Genomic DNA, 24,056 nt, shown 5'->3' on the forward strand with positions numbered 1-24,056 from the left:
GCTCCAAGTTGCTAGTGAGAGACGGATAAAATATTGACCCCAATTGCTAATATAGGAAGAACGAAATATTGCTCCCAGTTGTTAACGAAGGACGAAAGAAATATTGCTCCCAGTTGCTATTGATGGACGAACGAAATATTGCTCCCAGTTGCTTATGAGGTACGAACAAAGATAGCTCCGAGTTGCTAGTGAGGTCCGAACGAAATATTTCTCCCATTTGCTACTGAAAAGGACAAAATATTGACCCCAATTGCTAATGTAGGAAGAACGAAATATTGCTCCCATTTGCTAATGAAGGACGAACGAAATATTGTTCCCAGTTGCTAATGAAGGACGAACGAAATATTGCTCCCAGTTGCTAGTAAGGAACGAACGAAATATTGCTCCCATTTGCTAGTTAGGTACGAAGGAAATATTGCTCCAAGTTGCTAGTGAGGTACATACGAACTATTTCTCCTAGTTATTAATGAAGGACGAACGAAATATTGCTCCTAGTTGCTAGTGAGGTACGAACGAAATATTGCTCCCAGTTGCTGATGAAGGACGATTGAACTACTATTGCTCCCAGTTGCTAATGAAGGATGAACAAAACATTCCTTCCAGTAGCTAATGAATGACGATTGAACTATTGCTCCCAGTTGCTAATGAAGGATGAACGAAATATTCCTCCCAGGTGCTATGAAGGATGATCGGAACATTCCTCCCTGTTGCTCATGAATGACGATTGAACTTTTGCTCGCAGTTGCTCATGAAAGATGAACGAAATATTCCCCGAGTTGCTAATGAAGGACGAACGAAATATTGCTACCTTTTGCAAGTGAGGTACGAACGAAATATTGCTCCCAGTTGCTAGTGAGGGACGAACAAAATACTGATCCCGATTGCTAATGCAGGAATAACAAAATATTGCTCCCAGTTGCTATTGAAGGACGAACGAAATATTGTTCCCAGTTGCTAGTGAGGTGCGAACGAAATATTGCTCCCTGTTGCTAGTGAGGTACGAACGAAATATTTCTCCTAGTTATTAATGAAGGACGAATGAAATTTTGCTCCCAGTTGCTAATGAAGGACGAACGAAATATTGCTCCCAGTTGCTAGTGAGGTACGGAAACAATATTGACCCCGCTTGCTAATGTAGGAAGAACAAAATATTTATCCCAGTTGCTATTGAGGGTCGGACAAAATATTGACCCCGATTGCTAATGTAGGAAGAACGAAGTATTGCTCCCAGTTGCTAGTGAGGGACTTACAAAATATTGTCCCCAATTGCTAATGCAGGAAGAACGAAATATTGCAAGCAGTTGCTAATGAAGGACGAAAGAAATATTGTTCCCAGTTGCTAATGAAGGACGAACGAAATATTGCTCCCAGTTGCTAGTGAAGTGCAATCGAAATATTTCTCCTAGTTAATAATGAAGGACGAACGAAATATTGCTCCCAGTTGCTAATGAAGGACGAACGGAATATTGCTCCCAGTTGCTAGTGAGGTACAGATAAAATATTGACCCCGATTGCTAATGTAGGACGAACGAATTATTGCTCCCAGTTGCTTAATGTAGGAAGAACGAAATATTGCTCAAAGTTGCTAGTGAAGGACGAACGAAATATTCCCCAAGTTGCTAATGAAGGACGAACGAAATATTGCTTCCAGTTGCTAGTGAGGTACGAACGAAATATTGCCCCTAGTTGCTAGTGAAGTACGAACGAAATATTGCTCCAAGTTGCTAGTGAGGTACGGACACAATATTGACCCCGATTGCTTCCAGTTGCTAGTGAGGTACGAACGAAATATTGCCCCTAGTTGCTAGTGAGGTACGAACGAAATATTGCTCTCAGTTACTAGTGAGGTACGAACGAAATATAGCTCCAAGTCGCTAGTGAGGTACAGACAAAATATTGACCCCGATTGCCAATGTTGGAAGAACGAAATATTGCTCCCAGTTGCTAGTGAGGGACTTACAAAATATTGACCCCAATTGCTAATGTAGGAAGAACAAAATATGGGTTACAGATTCTAATGAAGGACGAACGAAATATTGCTCCCAATTGCTAATGAAGGACGAACGAAATATTGCTCCCAGTTGCTAGTGAGGTACGAACGAAATATTGTTCCCAGTTGCTAGTGAGGTACGAACGAAATATTTTTTCTAGTTATTAATAAAGGAAGAACGAAATATTGCTCCCAGTTGCTAGTGAGGGACGGAAAAAATATTGACCCAAATTGCTAAAGCAGGAAGAACGAAATATTTCTCCCAGTTGCAAGTGAGGGACGGACAAAATATTGACCCAAATTGCTAATGCAAGAAGAATGAAATATTGCTCCCAGTTGCTAATGAAGGACGAACGAAATATTGCACCCAGTTGCTAGTGAGGTACGAACGAAATATTTCTTCTAGTTTTTAATGAAGGAAGAACGAAATATTGCTCCTAGTTGCTAGTGAGGGACGGACAAAATATTGCCCCCGATTGCTAATGTAGGAAGAACGAAGTATTGCTCCCAGTTGCTAGTGAGGGACGGACAAAATATTGACCCCAATTGCTAATGCAGGAAAAACGAAATATTGCACCCAGTTGCAAATGAAGGACGAACGAAATATTTTCCCCAGGTGCTTGTCACGGATGAGAGTATATTCATCCCAGTTTCTGTTGAAGGACGAATGAAATATTTCTCCCAGTTGCTAGTGAGGGACAAACGAAATATTCCTTCCAGTTTTAATGAAGGACGAATGAAATTCTCCTCCCAGTTCCTATTGAGGGACGAACGAAATAGTCCTCTAAGTTTTAATGAAGGACGAACGAAATTTTCCTCCCAGTTTAAGGGACGAAGTTAATTCTCCTCAAAGTTGCTAGTGAGGTGCAAACGAAATAATCCACCCAGTTGATAGTGAGGGACGAACGAATATTGCTCCCAGTTGCTAGTGAGGGATGAACGAAATATTCCACCCAGTTGCAAGTGAGGGACGAACAAAATATACCCCCAGCTGCTAGTGAGGTATGAACGAAATATTCCTCCCAGTTGCTAGTGAGGGACGAACAAAATATTGCCCTCAGTTGCTAGTGAGGGACGAACGAATATTTCTCCCAGTTGCTAGTGAGGGACGAACGAAATTTTCCTCCCAGTTGCTAGTGAGGAATGAACGAAATTTGCCTCCCAGTTGCTAGTGAGGGACGAAAGAAATATTGGTCCCAGTTGCTAGTGAGGGACGAACAAAATATTGCTCCGAGTTGCTAGTGAGGGATGAATGAAATATTGCTCCCAGTTCCTAGTGAGAGACGAACGAAATATTCCTCCCAGTTGCTAGTAAGGGACAAACGAAATATTACTCCCAGTTGCTAGTGAGGGATGAACGAATTATTGCTCCCAGTTCCTAGTGAAGGACGAACGAAATATTCCTCCCAGTTGTTAGTGAGGGACTGACGAAATATTGCTACCAGTTTCAAGTGAGGGACGAACGAAATATTCCTCCAAGTTGCTAGTGAGGTACGAACGAAATATTTTTCCTAGTTATTAATGAAGAACGAACGAAATATTGCTCCCAGTTGCTAGTGAAGTACGAACGAAGATGTTAGTGAGGTACGGACAAAATATTGACCCCAATCGCTAATGTAAGAAGAACGAAATATTGTTCCCAGTTGCTAATGAAGGATGAACGAGATATTACTCCCTTTTGCTAATGAAGGACGATTGAAATATTGCTCCCAGTTGCTAATGAAGGACATTCCTTCGAGTTGCTAATGAATGACGATTGAACTATTGCTCCTAGCTGCTAATGAAGGATGAACGAAATATTCCCCCCCCCCAGTTGCTTATGAATGCCGATTGAATTATTGCTCCCAGTTGCTAATGAAGGATGAACGAAATATTCCCTGAGTTGCTAATGAAGGACGAACGAAATATTGCTCCCAGTTGCTAGTGAGGTACGAACGAAATATTGCTCCCAGTTGATAGTGAGGTACGAAAGAAATATTTCTACCTGTTGCTAGTGAGGGACGAACAAAACATTGACCCCAATTGCTAATGTAGGAAGAACGAAATATTGCTCCCAGTTGCTAATGATGTACGAATGAAATATTGCTCCTAGTTGCTTATGAGGGACGGACAAAATATTGACCCCAATTGCTAATGTAGGAAGAACGAAATAGTGCACCCCGTTGCTAATGAAGGACGAACGAAATATTGCTCCCAGTTGCTAGTGAGGTACGAACGAAATATTGCTCCCAGTTGCTAGTGAGGTACGAACGAAATATTTCTCCCAGTTGCTAGTGAGGGATGGACAAAATATTGCCCCCGATTGCTAATGAATTTCGAACGAAATATTGCTCCAAGTTGCTAGTGAGGGACGGACAAAATATTGACCCCAATTGCTAATGCAGGAAAAACGAAATATTGCTCCCAGTTGCTAATGAAGGACGAACGAAATATTCTCCCCAGGTGCTAGGCACGGATGAAAGAATATTCATCCCAGTTTCTGTTGAAGGACGAACGAAATATTTCTCCCAGTTGCTAGTGAGGGACGAACGAAATATTCCTTTCTGTTGTTAGTCACGGATGAAAGAAGTATTGCTCCCAGTTGCTAGTGAGGGACGGACAAAATATTGACCCCAATTGATAATGCAGGAAAAACGAAATATTGCACCCAGTTGCTAATGAAGGACGAACGAAATATTTTCCCCAGGTGCTAGTCACGGATGAAAGAATATTCATCCCAGTTTCTGTTGAAGGACAAACGAAATATTTCTCCCTGTTGCTAGTAAGCGACGAACGAAATATTCCTTTCAGTTGGTAGTCACGGATGAAAGAATATTCATCATAGTTGCTAGTGAGGGACGAACGAAATATTCATCCAAATTGCTATTTACAGACGAACAAAATATTCCTCCCAGTTGCTATTTAGAGATGAACTAAATTCTCCTCCCAGTTACTATTGAGGGACGAACGAAATATTCCTTCCAGTTTTAATGAAGGACGAATGAAATTTTCCTCCCAGTTGCTATTGAGGGACGAAAGAAATAGTGCTGCAAGTTTTATTGAAGGACGAACGAAATTTACCTCCCAGTTTCTATTAAGGGACGAAGTTAATTCTCCTCAAAGTTGCTAGTGAGGCGCAAACGAAATAATCCACCCAGTTGATAGTGAGGGTCGAACGAATTATTGCTCCCAGTTGCTAGTGAGGGATGAACCAAATATTCCACCCAGTTGCTAGTGAGGGACGAACAAAATATACCCCCCAGCTGCTAGTGAGGTATGAACGAAATATTTCTCCCAGTTGCTAGTGAGGGACGAACAAAATATTGCCCCCAGTTGCTGGTGAGGGACGAACGAATATTTCTCCCAGTTGCTAGTGAGGGACGAACGAAATATTCCTCCCAGTTGCTAGAGAGGGATGAACGAAATTTGCCTCCCAGTTGCTAGTGAGGGATGAAAGAAATATTGGTCCCAGTTGCTAGTGAGGGACGAACAAAATATTGCTCCGAGTTGCTAGTGAGGGATGAATGAAATATTGCTCCCAGGTCCTAGTGAGGGACGAACGAAATATTCCTCCCAGTTGCTAGTTAGGGACAAACGAAATATTCCTCCCAGTTGCTAGTGAGGGATGAACGAAATATTGCTCCCAGTTCCTAGTGAAGGACGAACGAAATATTCCTCCCAGTTGCTAGTGAGGGACTGACAAAATATTGCTACCAGTTGCAAGTGAGTGACGAACGAAATATTCCTCCCAGTTGCTAGTAAGGTACGAACGAAATATTTTTCCTAGTTATTAATGAAGGACGAACGAAATATTGCTCTCAGTTGATAGTGAGGTACGAACGAAATATTGCTCCAAGTTGCTAGTGAGGTACAGACAAAATATTGACCCCAATTGCTAATGGAAGAAGAACGAAATATTGCTCCTAGTTGCTAATGTAGGAAGAACGAAATATTGCTCTCAGGTACTAGTGAGGTACGAACGAAATATAGCTCCAAGTCGCTAGTGAGGTACGGACAAAATATTGACCCCGATTGCCAATGTTGGAAGAAAGAAATATTGCTCCCAGTTGCTAGTGAGGGACGGACAAAATATTGACCCCAATTACTAATGTAGGAAGAACAAAATATGGCTCCCAGATTCTAATGAAGGACGAACGAAATATTGCTCCCAATTGCTAATGAAGGACGAACGAAATATTGCTCCCAGTTGCTAGTGAGGTACGAACGAAATATTGCTCCAAGTTGCTAGTGAGGTACGAACGAAATATTTCTTCTAGTTATTATTGAAAGAAGAACGAAATATTGCTCCCAGTTGCTAGTGAGGGACGGACAAAATATTGACCCAAATTGCTAAAGCAGTAAGAACGAAATATTGCTCCCAGTTGCAAGTGAGGGACGGACAAAATATTGACCCAAATTGCTAATGCAAGAAGAATGAAATGATTGCTTCCAGTTGCTAATGAAGGACGAACGAAATATTGCCCCCAGTTGCTAGTGAGGTACGAACGAAATATTTCTTCAAGTTATTAATGAAGGACGAAAGAAATATTCCTCCCAGTTGCTAATGAAGGACGAACGAAATATTGCTCCCAGTTGCTAGTGAGGTAGGGACAAAATATTGACCCCGATTGCTAATGTAGGAAGAACGAAGTATTGCTCCCAGTTTCTAGTGAGGGACGGACAAAATATTGACCCCAATTGCTAATGCAGGAAAAACGAAATAGTGCACCCAGTTGCTAATGAAGGACGAAAGAAATATTCTCCCCAGGTGCTAGTCACGGATGAAAGTATATTCATCCCAGTTTCTGTTGAAGGACGAACGAAATATTGCACCCAGTTGCTAGTGAGGGACGAACGAAATATTCCTTCCAGTTTTAATGAAGGACGAATGGAATTCTCCTCCCAGTTCCTATTGAGGGACGAACGAAATAGTCCTCCAAGTTTTAATGAAGAACGAACGAAATTTTCCTCCCAGTTTAAGGGACGAACTTAATTCTCATCAAAGTTGCTAGTGAGGCGCAAACGAAATAATCCACCCAGTTGATAGTGAGGGACGAACGAATTATAGCTCCCAGTTGCTAGTGAGGGATGAACGAAATATTCCACCCAGTTGCTAGTGAGGGACGAACAAAATATACCCCCAGCTGCTAGTGAGGTATGAACAAAATATTGCCCCCAGTTGCTAGTGAGGGACGAACAAATATTTCTCCCAGTTGCTAGTGAGGGACGAACGAAATTTTCCTCCCAGTTGCTAGTGAAGGATGAACGAAATTTGCCTCCCAGTTGCTAGTGAGGGACAAACGAAATATTGGTCCCAGTTGCTAGTGAGGGACGAACAAAATATTGCTCCGAGTTGCTAGTGAGGGATGAATGAAATATTGCTCCCAGTTCCTAGTGAGGGACGAACGAAATATTCCTCCCAGTTGCTAGTGAGGGACGGACGAAATATTCCTCCCAGTTGCAAGTGAGGGATGATCGAAATATTCCTCCCAGTTGCTAGTGAAGGACAAACGAAATACTTCTACCGATTACTTATAAGAGACGGAACCAAATAAGTCAAACATATATAATACTGTTGGTTTACCTACCAGTACAAATGGAAAGGGATTGCCCAACTGTGGTTATTTCAAGATTAATTAATATATAGCCCATTTAAGAGACGAACATAGCTTTCCATAGATATAGGATACTGGGCCGATATTCATAAAACTTCTTAGTCATTTCCTAACTGATGTCATGTTTTAAAGTATTTTACTCGTCATGTGATATAATAACTGATAAAATATCTGAAATAATTTGTTTTTGTTTGGATACGATTCAAAAGATTTCGAGTGCATGGACGACAACGCGGTATGCATTCTTGGATACATACGAAGCGTATCTTCCCTACTCATCCATCAAGTTTTACACAATGTTAAACATTGTATTCGCATCATATATGCCAATTTTACTATAATTGCTATTTAAAAAAGAATGTAATTAAGAATTGCAATTTGCAGTGTTTAGTATCACACCGAGACTCAAAACATTACTTAAAACGGATAGTTATGGTTTCATGCGCATTATAAAGAACAACAAAACATTATCATTTCTTGTTAGGAACAATGATTTTGAGAAGGAGTGAGAAGTTTTCTGTTTTATCACCTTTGAAAACGTTTACCCAACGAGGAATTCTTGTTTTTTGTTTCCGCATGCAGCAGAATGAATATTTTTATATAAACTAAACTTACCTAGCAAAGTAAAGCTATGCAAGTGTGCGCCTGTGTGTATGGCGAACAGAGCATCACTGGTATCACGACCTACCGCTTCTGGGTACGCTTCGAACGACTCTGCCGCAGGGTCAAGCCCGGTGAAACATAAGCTCTTTGTACATATTGCGCTTTAAACATTGTTACGTCGGACCTTACAAGAATTAGTGATGATACATGTTGTGACATTGAAGAAATAAACACAATTTGGGATGCATCTGACCCCATTGTGACAGAAACACTCACTTTACCATTTAAAGCATAGCGTGAATTCAAATTCTGTATGCTTATGCTTTATCTTTTTTAAAATGTGTTTTCTAATAAAAAATGATGATACACACCTTTGTCAAATTTTAAATAACACCAACATTGTGAAAAAAAAGTACTTGAGTAACTCCGGTTACAAAACAATAAGCTTATAATTTTTTCTCCTGTAGTAATATTGTTTTTCGGAGCCTTAACAACTTTTAATCATCATATCCCAAGAGAGAGAGAGAGAGAGAGAGAGAGAGAGAGAGAGAGAGAGAGGGGGGGGATTGAAAGAGCTTTTAATTAGTGTTGAAACATTTACAATTTTAATGACTTATTATATTAGGTTATAAGTTGTGTTGTGTTGAGATTTAGATAAGAATTAAGTTTTTTTTTTTATATCGGGACCCTTTCCAAGATATCACTTTAACATTGTTAATGTTATCATTGTAACCATTGTAACTTTGTTTCCCTCTCTTGAGAATTTCATGGACACATTTGTGTTTCAGCTGTACCTTTTTTATTTACATATGCGAGGATATCATAAAATATTCCACCTTTGAAAGTTAACAACGATGCTGTTAATCACATTTTTAACTTAAACGAAGTTCTGACCAGTCGGTCCATGTTAATTCCTGTTATTCTTCCCACGCGCCTTGGCGTTCCTGGCGATGAGGGCACGCAGGTTGTGGCCAAGCAGATGAACGTCCTCGTGGTTAAGAGACCGAACGTCACGGACAAAGGTAAGTAGCTTCGCGAGGAGGGTTGTCCATGAAACGCGTGTTGGTTGCCGCCGGGTTGTAGTATGCCTTGTTCGCCCGCTATCCCAGTCAACTGCCACTACGTTTACGTCTGTCTGGAGGGAAGGGAGAATATCAGAGAAAAAGTAAAACAACACATCTGACCAAAAAGGTAATGGTGATGGTAATAATAGCGATTCGAAACTCACTGTGTTAAAATATGCAACCATTCATTTCCAATATTTTTATGCATTTGTCAATGAAACTTAGTGCTTTTGTATCGGAAATAACAACCGTCAAATGAGTATTCTTCCTAGGCATAAGAACATTACCTGCGTGAGAAGTGCGTCCTTCATGTCGCTGACTCAGGACATAAACGGGTTCTCCAGGTAACCTTGGATGATGAACATCCACTTCAAGTTAGGCGATAGGTTGGAGGCACGCAAAACAGTTTAACGAGTATAAAATACAATTCCTGTAGAATCAAATAAACGTTTGAGGATAGCAGACGCCCTGAACGAGGAGTGAAAGTACGAAGGCGAAGGCGGGAGGTAAATAACAATCGCTCATTCGCCTACACGTACTTTCGTACTTTTGCGTCTTCGCCTTCGTGTTTTCGCCTTCGTACATTCGCTCTTCGTCTTCGTACTTTTGTGTCTTTGCCGGCGTTGTCGGCTTCATCGTGTTTTAAACATCTTAAATCTTTAAGCATTTACTCAATACCCATTTAATATTTAGAATCGGCACTTGGTACACATATGCCAGCGACAAAACACATATGTTAAGTTGGCATTTGCTCCGTGGCACTCTTGTTTTGTGATTTATGCCATTTGGTTGTATATGTCCACGTAATATTTGTCAGTATTGATCATAAAACCTGCTCTCTACAATGGACACATTTCAATCTGACCCTTCAATTTTTCCAGTGCGTTGATTTCATATGTATTAACGAAGTTCAAAGTATGCACTCAGTATTCAGGACACATACTTAATTCTGATCAACTCATACAGGTATGCATGTGAAAGGTAATGACATCCTCGAACCGACCGGTACCCATCAAAAGAGATATTCCGGCCGCAACAAACTTTGAAGGCCGACTGCAAATTTAACTTGAACGTGAAGCTACAAGGTCAAGTATTTATAACAACCCCTCATATCAGTCAGTAATCTGCATATTAAATTTGAATGTGTCTGAAACTATACATTGGTCATGGGAAATAACTGTCAGTTTACATCTTGGCTTCAGTGAGAAATATCCACTGCCCTCCTTCCCAATTCAGTAGTTATTAAACAACATACTACTTGTTCTTACCACCGAATATTATTATGCTTTGTGTGTGTAGGTGTGTATGTGTGTTGGGGGGGGGGGTGGCGGTGGAGGGGGGATAGGTTGTCCTACTCAAGAAAGTGTTCAAAGCAGTATTCCATTGGCTAGGAAATGTATGGACGAGTATATGAATCTCTGGACCTTGAGTTGTGGTTTCAGGATATGTTGCGTGTTTACAATTAGGCGAGTGCTACTTTATTCACCTTGGGCAACTTCATCTTATCTCAACTAATATTCTAGATTGTGGCGTTACTACATTAACTGATATGATTTCGCATGTTTTAGGCATTTTTTGCGTATTTTGAAAGATAAAGGGGAATGTTGTCAACGGTAAAAATGCAATGTCAGTAATCGGAGAAAAAGTAATAAAAATATGCTCAAAACGAACCATTTCGGACATAAATTGTAAACCATTCTTAGTAACGCCCGTCTAACGTTAATTCCTGGATACGCCCCTGATAAAAGAAGGCATGTTTTCCAATACGCCCTAACTTAAACAGGCGAAGGGATTGCTAAACCATATGGACTCCAACGATGTCGCAGCAGGAATGTTCAAGGATATGTTGAAATAAATGTTCAAGAATATGTTGATTGCCATAGATGTTCAAATGTTAATTGCAATAGATATTGAAGAATGTGTTATGTACATAGATTTTCAAGGTTATCTTAATTGCTAATTGCGAAAGATGTTTAAATGTTAATTGCGATAGATGTTTAAATGCTAATTGAGATAGATGTTCAAATGGTAATTGCGATGTTCAAATGTAAATTGCCAAAGATGTTCAAGGATATGTTAATTGTGTTAGATGTTCAAATGTATTGTGTTAATTGCCATACATTTTCAATGATATGATAATTATGATATATGGTTAATGATATGTAAATTGCGAGATGTTCATGTATAGCTAAGAATTGATATCGGACTACATAAGATGTAATGTTTATTGTCCAAACAATGTACAAATCAACATTTCATATAAGTTCTTATTAACGGACTTAACGAACAAACCTAGCCATAATTTGTTTGCAAATAATTAGAAATAGTTATTAAGGTTAGTGCAGTACTCAATCACAATTAAGCAGTGACATAGTAGCTTCTTTATAGCCCTTATGTCTCACATCGATGGTCATCCGTTTTAAGATGACATTACAACATACCATTAATTCATATCATAATTCATACCATTCATATCACACTCTCATTTGTTTAAATATCAATTTATTTTCTCAACTGTGATTTCACCGGGTCTATTACATACGTCATGCGACGATAGCATTATACACATATCACGGTTAAAGAAGAAGCCGGGAATCTCCAGCGAGGTGAATTAAACCATAACGTTGACAATATAGAACACAGATAAATTCTTAATAGATATTCATCAATTTCTTTGTGAAAAATTGCAGTACAAAGAGTAATTAACAGAAAGTGCATTCAAAATATATATTTAATACATTGTTCTTTAAAACATATTCATAAACTGCAAAGAAATGAAATTGCCAGAGATAAACAGGAGAGCGTGGTATATCCTCCGTATCACTAGCTGGGGCTACAGCGGAGCCTCATGTTAGAAATGCGAACTAGTATAAGTGTTATCGTTCTTTTGTATATTTGCATTTCTGCTTTAAATATGGAAACGTTTGGGTTCCTCCGATTTTTCCATAAAACAATTTGTCTTAATGTCATTTTTTGTCCAAAATATAACGCAACCGCTTTGTTTTGTTATTTTATAGTTTTTTTACATAATGTAAATCACAACATTCATGATACACAGTGAACATTATTGAAGTCCATTTTATGCGTTCGTTGTTCTTTGTTTAAAGCACATGCGGATTTTCTTATACTATCACCACTTTATATCAATATAACCCATTTAACGCATGGCCATATCCTTTGAACATGTTTTTTACTGACTGACACCATGATTGTGTAATATATAATATCATCTTGCTGTGCTTTACATCAGCATCCAAAAGTGCCCCTTTTGACTAGTTAGTAGATGGAGTATCCTATTAGAGGTAAGCAATTGATCGTTGGTTGATTATTTTGGTTATCATAATTGCTATGTACCACCTTGCAGCGTTGTTGTAGGGAAACATTCTCAGAGAATCAGAGTAACACTGCCATGCCAGGTAAATTCTGTTCTCCAGTTCATAACAGTGGCCCAGGACATTGTCCGCTGTCTTGACATAGCCATGCCGATTTCCTTTATCATTAAGGTATTTAGCAAGTTTCTTTCCTGCTGCACGTTTTTTGTTATGTTGCCCAAGTTCTCTGTACGTGAGGTACTGCAAGTAGTAGAGAAATGGAACAGATTCAATACTTGCTTTCTCTATATACGTGTCAGCATATGTATGTTGGTCAACGTCTGCAGGTGTGAATGTTCTGTTTATCTCATACACCAAATGTTTTGGTACACAGTGTAGTTCCTGATGGAAGAATGTGACACTCAGTGCAACAAATGTCTTTACAATCTTTGAAAAGGGTAGATCAAGCGCATTCTTCAGCAAATCACGTATATGTCTGAAGTGTCTTTTCTTAAACTGAACTGCCACACGTCTGGATGCATAAGTTCCTCAGTGCGTTCTAACACAGCTGCTGCCTTTTCATACCTACCAATGCAATAACACATTGAGGCGAACTTCAATCTACTGGAAGGCAAATCCATAGAAACTTGGTACTGGTCGTTTATTTCCTCTGTGATGTTATGCACGCGGACGCCTTGACTGAGACTAAGAGAGAATTAAACAAATTGAGTAACAAGAAAAGTGCATCCTTGGTAAACTCGGACTCAATGTTATTTATAAATGCTTGGCAAGAGCATACCATATTTTTACATTTCATGATCCGATGTGAGGCGCTTTCCTCCTTCGAAATACTTTCCAGTGGCTCCAAAGAGAAATTATTCACCAGAAGGTACCTAAAACAGAATCGATGTATATTTAGTGTATAGTCAAATCTTTTTGGTGGTTTCGCGATATTGAGTTTGGTTCCTGTGAACATTCTCTCACATATTCGGTCCATTTGTATGTCTACCACATACTTGACTATGTTTTCTATCATATCTGACAACATTCTCGAGATACGGGGCAGTTCAAACTTCTTCAGATTCCCCAAAAAAACAAGTCCACACCATCGATGGTGTAATGTGGACAATAATGCATTCGGCACCAGCGCTCAAGTGTGGTTAGACAATATATCACACACTGTAGCAAATTGTCTTTTTTTCAAATAGCAGCTGGATAGCTCTCTAAGGTGAAAAAAAATGGCAGTCTTTATGTGGTAGGTACTTAACCTGTCATCAAAAACTAGCTTGGAATATGTTTTTCGTAATAATTTAAGGAATGTGTAAACAAGTTTGATCATATTCAGGTCAAACATCAGCAGTCATTCTATATGCGGTGTAGAAAATCTCCAGTTACAGAGATGTTACAGATCGGGGTAACAACTTTCAGCATGTCCCTGTGGGACAAGATATGTTGGAGTCTGCCTTGCCTTAGACAATACCGCCGATCTAGGCCAATGCCCCGGACGTAGTCTGCGAAACAAGAACATACATTCATCTGGCGGTCTTATACAGGAAATCGCGTTCACAATATCAAAATTTTTGTTCATACTTCTCGACGGACCTTTCTTAATAAATTCGTTTCCTACCATCGTTTTAATGATTGGGTCAAGACGTGTATTTTTTAACAGCAACCTCCCCTCCATGTCAACTTCTATCACGCTCTTCATTTCCTATGTTATCGTGTTAAGTATCTTTGGCAGTGGACGGTCCGGCCTAAGGATCTGCAGGCTGCAGTGTTGGGGCGGGGAATGCACATTCTTTACAACCAGGAGATTGAAGATTCTTCCGGGCTGCCATTCAGACAATTCCATTATAATGTGAATGTCATAGTCACTGTGTAACATATCTATATCTGACTGCATTTCCAATGTCGTCGTGCCTTCAGATTGGCTGCCAAAGAATAAATATTCTACGTCTGTTTTGCGTAAGGCATTACCGACGAGAGTTGAAAGCTTTTCAATGGTCAACCATGTGTTCCTCCTCCATTTGACCATCACCCTGTTGACCCCGATATCCCCGAGCACCTTGGATAGTCTCAGGGTCATGGCTTGTTTTCCCACAGAATCCCGCTCCATGTTCTGTTAAAATACATTGTACTTTTTATGCATTCTTTCTAAGAAAATATATCGTCTAAGAACAATTTTATTAATATGAAACTATGTTTATTTTCTATTAAATCAAATTTCGCTATTTTTAACCAATGCCTCAGTGCACGTTCCTTACATTTAACAAACAACGGATATCTACCCAGTTCTACAAGAACTGCTGCACTAGAAGTCTGAGGTTTGACACTCAGCAGGTGTTTGCAAAATTTAAGATGTAATCTGTCAACTTCTTTATAATTGTAAATGCCCCATATTTCAAAATGGGGGAAATGAGTGAATCAAATAATTTCAATTTAGATTTAACATCAAGATGAACTTTGCTAAATATAGATTATAGACTATGATAAGCTTTAAGTGCAATGTTTGTACAGCATAGTTCATATTCCCAGTGTAATGGAATTTAATTCCAAGAAAACGAGTAAACAAGGTCAATGACTTCACCGTTCACGGTCCACACAAACATGTGTCTGGATTTACATTTTTCAAATTTACACACTTTTGTCTTATTTTCAATAATTTTTCAAACACCATTTATGAGAATAAGTATAAACATGATCTAATAATGCTTGCAAGCAATTGGGGTCCGTAGTGAAATGAGCAATATCATCGGCAAACAACAACATAGTTCTGTAAGTTTTCAAAATCAATCGACTCTCTAATATCAATGATTAATAAAACAATGGAGAAAGTGGTTCACCTGGTTTTACACCAAGTGAAACATAAAAAAAATCAGATATGTCCATATTTCTACAGTTGCGTACACACGTGACCCAAAAAACGTTTCGTTTAGCTGATGATTAATACAATTAATACAATTAACACATTACTGTTAAGCGACAGTTGTAAACTCAGAAAAACGAACTTACTAACTGTAAGTCATTGTTTAACATAGTATAAAAAGAAGGTCAGTTTCCTCTGCATTCATAGTCTACTGAAAACCAGAAAACGGTAGAATCGCTTCTGGAGCTGTGTCAACAAAATCATCGATGCGAAAATCAACACGAGGTATGATCATCCTACCATAATCGCTGGTTAAACCAATCACCCATGAAATGACAGCGGCATCGTTGCCGCAGACATCCAGTGTGGCCTGAGAAACCAAGTAAAGGAAAACACAGCCGGTGCTATCCATATTCAACGTGATACATGCTGTGGCACTGCCACTTGTCCCCCTAGCGTCTGTTGAAGATGTGTGATTCCAGGCTCTGGAATAATGTGATAATGACTGTGCGAATGTCTCGGTATAATGGAGTGGGCAAAGTGGGACCGCCGAGCCTGGAACCATTACGACATCGAAGGTCCAGGCATAACAAATCATGTTGAGAGTTGGCACCATAAAATTAATAACCAACTGCGCCACTGCCACCCTAATGTTAACACTCTGGTAGACATTGTCCAGAAAGAGCAGACTGCTAACGAGGCCAATGTATTCTAGCACGCCAATGGTGGAAAACAGCGGCCGAGGAAGCGGGTCAACCGTGAGCTGTAGCGAAGGCTCATCATGCTATAGCCCCAACTGGAAACTGGCGAAATAGACACTGTGACATATGTTGATGCTTCCCATTTAGAAAACTGACGTAAATGTGTGTTTATATATAGCATAAAAGTGTTGTGTTACGGGGAGTTAATAATATTTTTTAATTTCAAATAAAGCAATACATTAAGTATAAATAATTTAATGTGTGATATTTATTTTTACTGATTATTGATGATTATAATTCTATCTATAGTGTGTTGTGTAATTATAGATTCATTATTTAATATCAATTCTTTGTTATTTTATTTTCTAATCAGTCGACCTGAACTCTTATGTTTTGTACATATTCACCATTTAATCCCAGTGGTTTGTAACTCTACAGTTTTCTTCATAGTCAAGTACATTCTTGCATTTTTAATTACATTAACTGTAATGAATTGCAAATAAAAATCAGCTCTATATTTGTGTTATTTTATGAATTTTAAGAACAACTTTTTCAAAACTAGAAACGCAACTTTTTCAGCACAAAATAGCAATTTTCGCCAATTATAAACTCCATTGATACAACACACAGTACATCTCCCCAACCCAACATCAATTTCTATAGGAAAAAGGCGATTGAGAAAGTAGGAACTTTTTTCATATGAAATTTAATTTATCGAGTTGAAATTGACAAAATGCATTAACTAAGATCATAATTGATTTAAAGCCAGTAAACCTCTTTTGCAATGTGCTCAAATAATACTCATTATACAAAATAAAGAAAAATTCGTACCTTAGACACACTGAATTATTTAAAAGTTCCTTCGTTTTACTACAGACAAACCCGTACATGTATTTTAAGCAAAGCTGATTTGTACCTTGATAATGTGGACCACTATAAATTCAATATATTATACAGGAAAGTTTACAAAGATAAGCGCTGAATACCGTCGGCTATGATAAGCATAGATTAAAAAAACTCGGACAGCAGTAAAACATTTTTTTCTAACTGGTTTTACAATTTTAATACTTAACAGTTGGTTAACAAGTGTTACAAGCTATATTAGAGCTACTAATACACCTGCACTCCATAATGATTCAACTTTCAATGTGACATTAAATGTTGAGGTGGTGTCGTGGGTCTTTTATGCGACACATCGCCTTTGGTGCTTAACACATGTGCCAATATTTAAAGTCATTCTGTGCTTTACAAAGTTACAGCCACGACACGACCAACTTAATTCTAGGTCGGGATGACTCACAGGTAGAGTGACCACTCCCGACCAAGAGGTCCCGGGTTAGATCCCCGGTTGGGATACGCTCTTCACACATGGACACTCAGTACTGGTGAGTTTGACCCAGGAAGCGGACTTTAGAGTGTTTAAAATAAGATGTATGCTTTCTACACAATCCAGTTGAATTAAATTGGTATAAATCAACTTTACTCCATGTGCATAAATGTAGCATTCTATCATGATAAATTTGTATATGTGGCTTTGACCTTTGACTAGGGTCTTACACACGACAGGTTGTCTTTATGTACTGAGCACATTTGCCAAGTTACTTTAAAATGCATGACAAAGTCACAGACCTGAGACCTGAGACGAAAAACCGGTCAGACGGACGGACTGTGAGTTTTTAATATGCTCTCCTTTGGGGGCGTAACATGTATTGTCATTAGCAATATTAACGCACACTTTTACTATAAATATAAATGTGCATATAAGATGAAAATTACAAAATAAAATCGTGTCATTTGAGAATTTGCTTCAAATTAAGTATTTTGCATTCAAAGTTTTAGAATCATAGACTTTATTATAATTCAGATTGACTGATCTTCTCGAATAAACATGTCACACGAGGCACACTATATTCCTTGCTGATGACTAGTTTGGTAGAGATGTCGGCTTCTTTTCTAAAAAAAGGTTTCTCTATTTGATCAGCTCGAAAATGAATGTAGAGGAAAATATGCTTTTTATTTTTTTCGGGAATTCACACATTGTGGTTCCCTGGTCTTGCAACTTTAAGATAATCTTAGCTTTCTCATGACAATTTTCATAACTAATGATTAAGGCACATTGATAAAATTTCATTGCGGTTTTATTGCCATAATGTATGAATTGTGTGTGCAAGTGTGTGTGTGTGTGTGTGTGTGTGTGTGTGTGTGTGTGTGTGTGTGTGTGTGTGTGTGTGTGTGTGTGTGTGTGTGTGTGTATTATTAAGCCAGCCATTGGAATAACAGTTTTAAATGTGAAAAGCGACTTTGTATGAAATTAAGTTCCACCTTTAAAGGGTCAAAACTCACTAATTTTTTAAAGGCATCACTCTCCCTCATCTTTGTCACTAACCTTATATTTCGATCAGAATTTTTTGTATTTAGTTCGGACTCCACACATTTAACCAGCCCAATTGCGTTCATACCCGATAATGACATCACTCCCGCAATTCATTCCTTAAGTGAAGAGGCTGTTATGTAATGGATTAAATGTTATAAAACGCCTTACACCATTCTAAGTACAATGTTTTATTACATTTTTATTTGGTTTATTATTATTGCTGAGCGAGATAAATGACTAAAAAGAAGACGTTTAGAGAATGATTCAATACTTCATTTGATAAGTATTTATTGTTAAATTGTTATATGTTTTGAGTATTTGTTAGGCATTGAATTGTAGTTCAATGTTTCGGTTGTTTCTTCTAGACGTTTACGTTTTATTAACGTTTTTCGATTGCAAACTGTACTCTTGTACATACTTTCATAAATGTTACGTTGAACTTGTTGTCAAGGTCTTTATAGCCTGCAAGGTGCATATATGCTTTTGTCAATAATATATTTCTATAATATTAAGGAATAACATTCTAATGATTCCCATAAATTATGCGGTAAGTTTGGAGGAATTTTGTGATGTGGGTATACGGGAAGCAGTGACGTAGCAAAGACTTATGGGAGGTCGTACTTCCGGTCTGTTTGGTCGAGAACGTCAATGTGAAGCGTTTGTGTTGTAGCTTTGTCGCGGAGACCTCAGTGGCAGGTGACGCTGTGTGGTATTCGGTCATGCCAGATACTGAGTCCATGGACGTCAACATCAAGTGACGTCGGAGGACGTGTACAGCTGATCCCGTGTAAACTTCTGTGAACGTTGACATTCAAGTGAGTTTGGTTATAGCGGACGCTGTGTGGTCGTCAGTGCTTTATTTGTTGACGTCATTGATGTCGTGCCAGCACAACATTCGTTTTTGAATGACCAATGTCCAATGTTGTGCCAGCACAACATTCGTTTTTGAATGGCCAATGTCCAATGTCGTGCCAGCACAACATTCGTTTTTGAATGTCCAATGTCCAATGTCGTTCCAGCACAGCCTTAGTTTTTGAATGTCAAATGTCCAATGTCGTATGTTTAGCTATCTTCACAAAGCTGATTTCCGTGTGTTGTGATAAAACTTATATTTAAAACAAACACAGCCAATACCGGAGAAAGAACATGAATAGTAAATACCGAATGCTCAGACTGATAATAGCCTAAACTTACCCCAAACCTCTTTATTCTCGGGAAGGGTACGCACCTGCCTGACTGCGTTTTAGAAGAAACATTTTCTTTTGCTAACAATGTGTACATGAACCTTGTCCTATTATGTGTGTAAAAAGCAACAGAAGAAATGGTTGGACTCATATTAAGCCAAAGTAAGTCATAGAAATTGCACAGCAATTTAAAGCCACAAACTAAAACAAAAATTAACAAATTAACATCAAAATAAGATATACCAAAAGATCACAAAACATTACTGATGAGTAGACTATTAATATAAAAACAATAAAGGCCTATATATTTTCTTGAGTTTCTCAGGTCACCTGCATTCGCTTCCTGTAACCCGCCCAATGTTAATGTTGACGTTTATAATCACATTCAAATTATGTACAATGTTTTTTGATACGAGGTATTTGGGTGAATTAATACCAATTTTATGTTGAGTAATGTTTTGGCCAGTCAATTTAAACTTAAGTGACTTATTTATATTGATAAATGCATTTTAAAAAAAACATCTATTCATAAACTACTGATAACATTTATAAATTATGAACTTAAATATTAGTTTCACTGCGTCATTGTGCTATAATGGGATAGTGCTGGAAGCTTTACTGTGTCTCTAGGCACAGTTACCTGGTATATGGACTGCATATTTTGGCCAGTCGAGCTATCTGATTCGAGCGAGTCGGTCCCACGAGTGATCTCTTGGACTGAGAATTATATAAAAAGTATGTGTTCTTGTACTCTAGGATACACCCAATAAACAAATAATCAACTTTTGGTCGATAAAACAACTGTATACGTCGCATGCATGTTCAAAAGGAAGTTATCTCCAATGTGCAATAGCTCAACAAGCACAAACGAGTCGAGCTTTCGAAAAAAATCTTTTAATAACTCTGCAAAGATTACAGTTTACGAGGTGAACATATTCCCGGTTCCTGTCCCTGCTTAGAGATGAAGAGCGTATGCCGGGTCCGGGTGTGCATACTCAAAAGTACCGTCGAAGATATGCGAGTCGGTAAATAGACAGTAATCCTGTCATTATATTGCTAACTAACAATAGTGTCGTCATCTGTTTGATATGATAGTTCAATAAAGTATATAGAAACTTAATACAAATGATAAAAAGTTGCCAAAGTTGCACTATTTCCAAGTTTTGTTGCGAATATGTTCCAGCCAAACTGAACAGTCATTAGCCCCTTTCTACCCGTTTTTAGTCGCCGATTATCAAACCCTATCTCTAATCGACTAGTAAGCCAATGATTACTGGACTTGACACGAGCCCCATTCATCAAATACAAAAACGAGTGTCATTTCTTTGGCCACTTGGCTTAATACTTAAGTAATCCGACCTAATACGAGCAAGTTGTATGCCACTGTGATTCATGTTCATGGTTTTTTACCAACATACAGAAATGTTTATTTCAATATTAAGTTTAAAGATACAGATATGTACAGACATTCTTCTATATGGAACTTGGCAAAAAGTCATTGGCATAAAAGTAGAGTTGACGTAAGGGGGAAATATGACTTCAACTTTTCAAGTAGAATGAAGGAGACCATGAAGTGGCATGTTTTGAAGGTATTTGGCCGAGATGGGTCCAAGTTAAGTATCTAGAAGAAGCATTATTTGCCATATAAGAACATTTTATTTATTGCTACGTTTATCTTTTATTGTTGGTGCCTTAGTTTAATAGCATGTACCGGTACTTGCTAACGTATAATTACAAGGACTACTATAACAGGGACTACTATTACATAACTTGATTTTATATATCAGCAAGCGGAGGTATTTCAAATGATTTATTACAGTTAACTGACTTAATACAAAATGTTATAAATAGTTATCCGTCCGTCTCTATTTGAACTGCAGACCAAATTTCTGTTTTTACAATTAACAATTTGTTAAACATATAATAAACATTTGTTTACAAAGTAAATATTAGCTTTTTGGTGCTCACTCCGGGAAACATCTTGCGATCTAAAACTGAAATAAACAGTTATTATCTTGTAGTATATTATTTATGACATGTAGCTTGTTTGATAAGACAAAGGTGCTATAAGATTTTTTTTATTTATTTGGAATGCTTTTTTATTCGTAAATATATAATTATTTTGGTACCATTTAATTCATGGTCAGTGTTCAAAATTACTTGTTGGGCCATGAACAGTTTCAATAGCACATTGATTTATAAAATGGGGAGAAAAAGTGAAAAAACTATTCTTTAACATTTTTATTTTATGCACTCAGGATACGGAAAAAGACACATATAATGCTATTGAACAAAACTACTTTAAAGATCCACTCTTATTTCCAAATAAGTTTGCCAAAATTAATAAAGTTGTTTTAATTTATCAAACAGGATGAATAAATGTCGAAAACAGTGGTTTTAATGAAGGATACCGAGTTTAATTTGAAAGAAATGAGCATAAAACACGGTGTTTCTACCTTATGAGACTACAGTAGACCGCAGTAAATCTTTTAGCATTCACCAATCATTTAATATTTTTGCACTTTCTGCTATTAAATACACCGTTACAATCTTGTTATCAGTAATTAATATTTTCCATAAATGCATTATTTAGTAAGTAGTTAAAGGTATATTAGTCAAAACTGATATTTGTTTTACATATGTTTGCATTGATTTTGAATAAGAGTGTCACTTTAAATGCCTTTATTTCAATAGCTTACACATGAGTTAGGCCTAAAAATAATTGTTTGGTTAGGGTTTCATTCTTTAAAAACATAGGTAGGGTAGGTAGGCTTTTTTATTTTTTATTTTTTTTATTTGGCTTTATATAAGAATGTCATTTTCATCATTGGGTAATGGTGTTAAAGTTATCTTCCGTATAAGCATTTAAGGTTTTTGCAACTACAAAGTGAAAAGCAATTTAATTATTATTTTTTTTTATCTTCTTTTTAGTTTTTCATTTTTTTTTCAAACTGACTATAAACAAGGTAGGGTCGGCGCCTATTCCATAGGTAGGGTCGGGTAACCCGAATCAAATGTATTTTTTTAAGCCTTATATATCTATATGGTTTTTATTTTTGTGGTTTTCTTTGCATATATTTATCTTGATGTTTTCTTTAATCATCCACTTCATTATGATATATGCTTTTTTGTTTTCTTTGTTTTTGACCTTAAATGGTTGTGCAATTTATATATTTTATTTTGGCTAAACATGACTCCAACAATGGGCTCTGTTACTTTGTTTATACAATTTTGGACAAAGTTGATGTAAGCATTGTAAGTAAATCAATTTAAAAAATATGATATAGGCAATGTGGCATTTTTATGATTAAGATAAAAGTATGCACTTACTGATTTGTTATATATAAAAAAATTGACACAAATTTTACAGCGATAACGTTTTCATATCTTCTTATTAAAGTTATTAACACTACATGTTTTATCTGCATAATAGAAACGGGGATCCTACAGTAATGGCAATTGGGCTGTTTAATTCAGAAATGGAGCATTCTGGTGTTTTCTTTTACATGTATTTTCCCTGATAATGATATAAAATGTTAACCAATGTTAATAGTGGGAAGGGGGGGGGGTGCTTGGTGCTCACCCTTAATCTTCTAGTTATATTAATATTTCAGTGTACATAAAATAATAATATATTTAAACATATGTATCAGGAGTAACTTTTCTTTGATAATTAAATACCAAACCTCATTACTGCACAAGTAGGAAAACAAGATATACTTTTAAAAGAGAAATTTTAAGATTTTAAATTCAACTTTTTTTTTTAAACAGACGGTAGTAAACGGTTATGTTTTAAACTTCCTTGTACTTGTAGTATGTATTTCTGTCGATCCACATTATTAAGGTACTGATAGGGATAATATTATCACCTTGAACTTTGAGTGTTTCAGTAGTTTTATGAAAGAGGAAGTTGCATTTTAAACACTTCAGTGTGTCTAAGGTACGAGTTTTTCTTTAGTTTGGCATGAAATCTATTAATTTAGCACATTTAAAGTGAGCTATACTTGCTCCAACTTGATAAAACTTGCTAGCTGTTCTTAGTTAATGCATTTTGTCAATATCAACTCGCGAAATTAATTTTCATAGCAAAATTGGTCGAGTTATAATCATCAATACAAAGCTATGTCTCCAAAGCTACGACAAATTATCGAAGTGCTGTTTTCGCAAATAGACAATTTAATTCAAACTAAAATTTATTTGCTAATTATTAAGTTGTTATCTGCATAAAACAGATTAAATAATACACAATACTTATCATTTATTTTGTTTTTCCAATTTATTCAAACAAAAAATACTCTTCTAAGAAAGAACGGCTCAAAGGATTAAGCCTGCAAACACTTAACAAGAAAGACGTTATTATTAAAAGAGT

This window comes from Mya arenaria, chromosome 13 (assembly GCF_026914265.1).
Source record: "Mya arenaria isolate MELC-2E11 chromosome 13, ASM2691426v1".
Lineage (NCBI taxonomy): Eukaryota > Metazoa > Mollusca > Bivalvia > Myida > Myidae > Mya > Mya arenaria.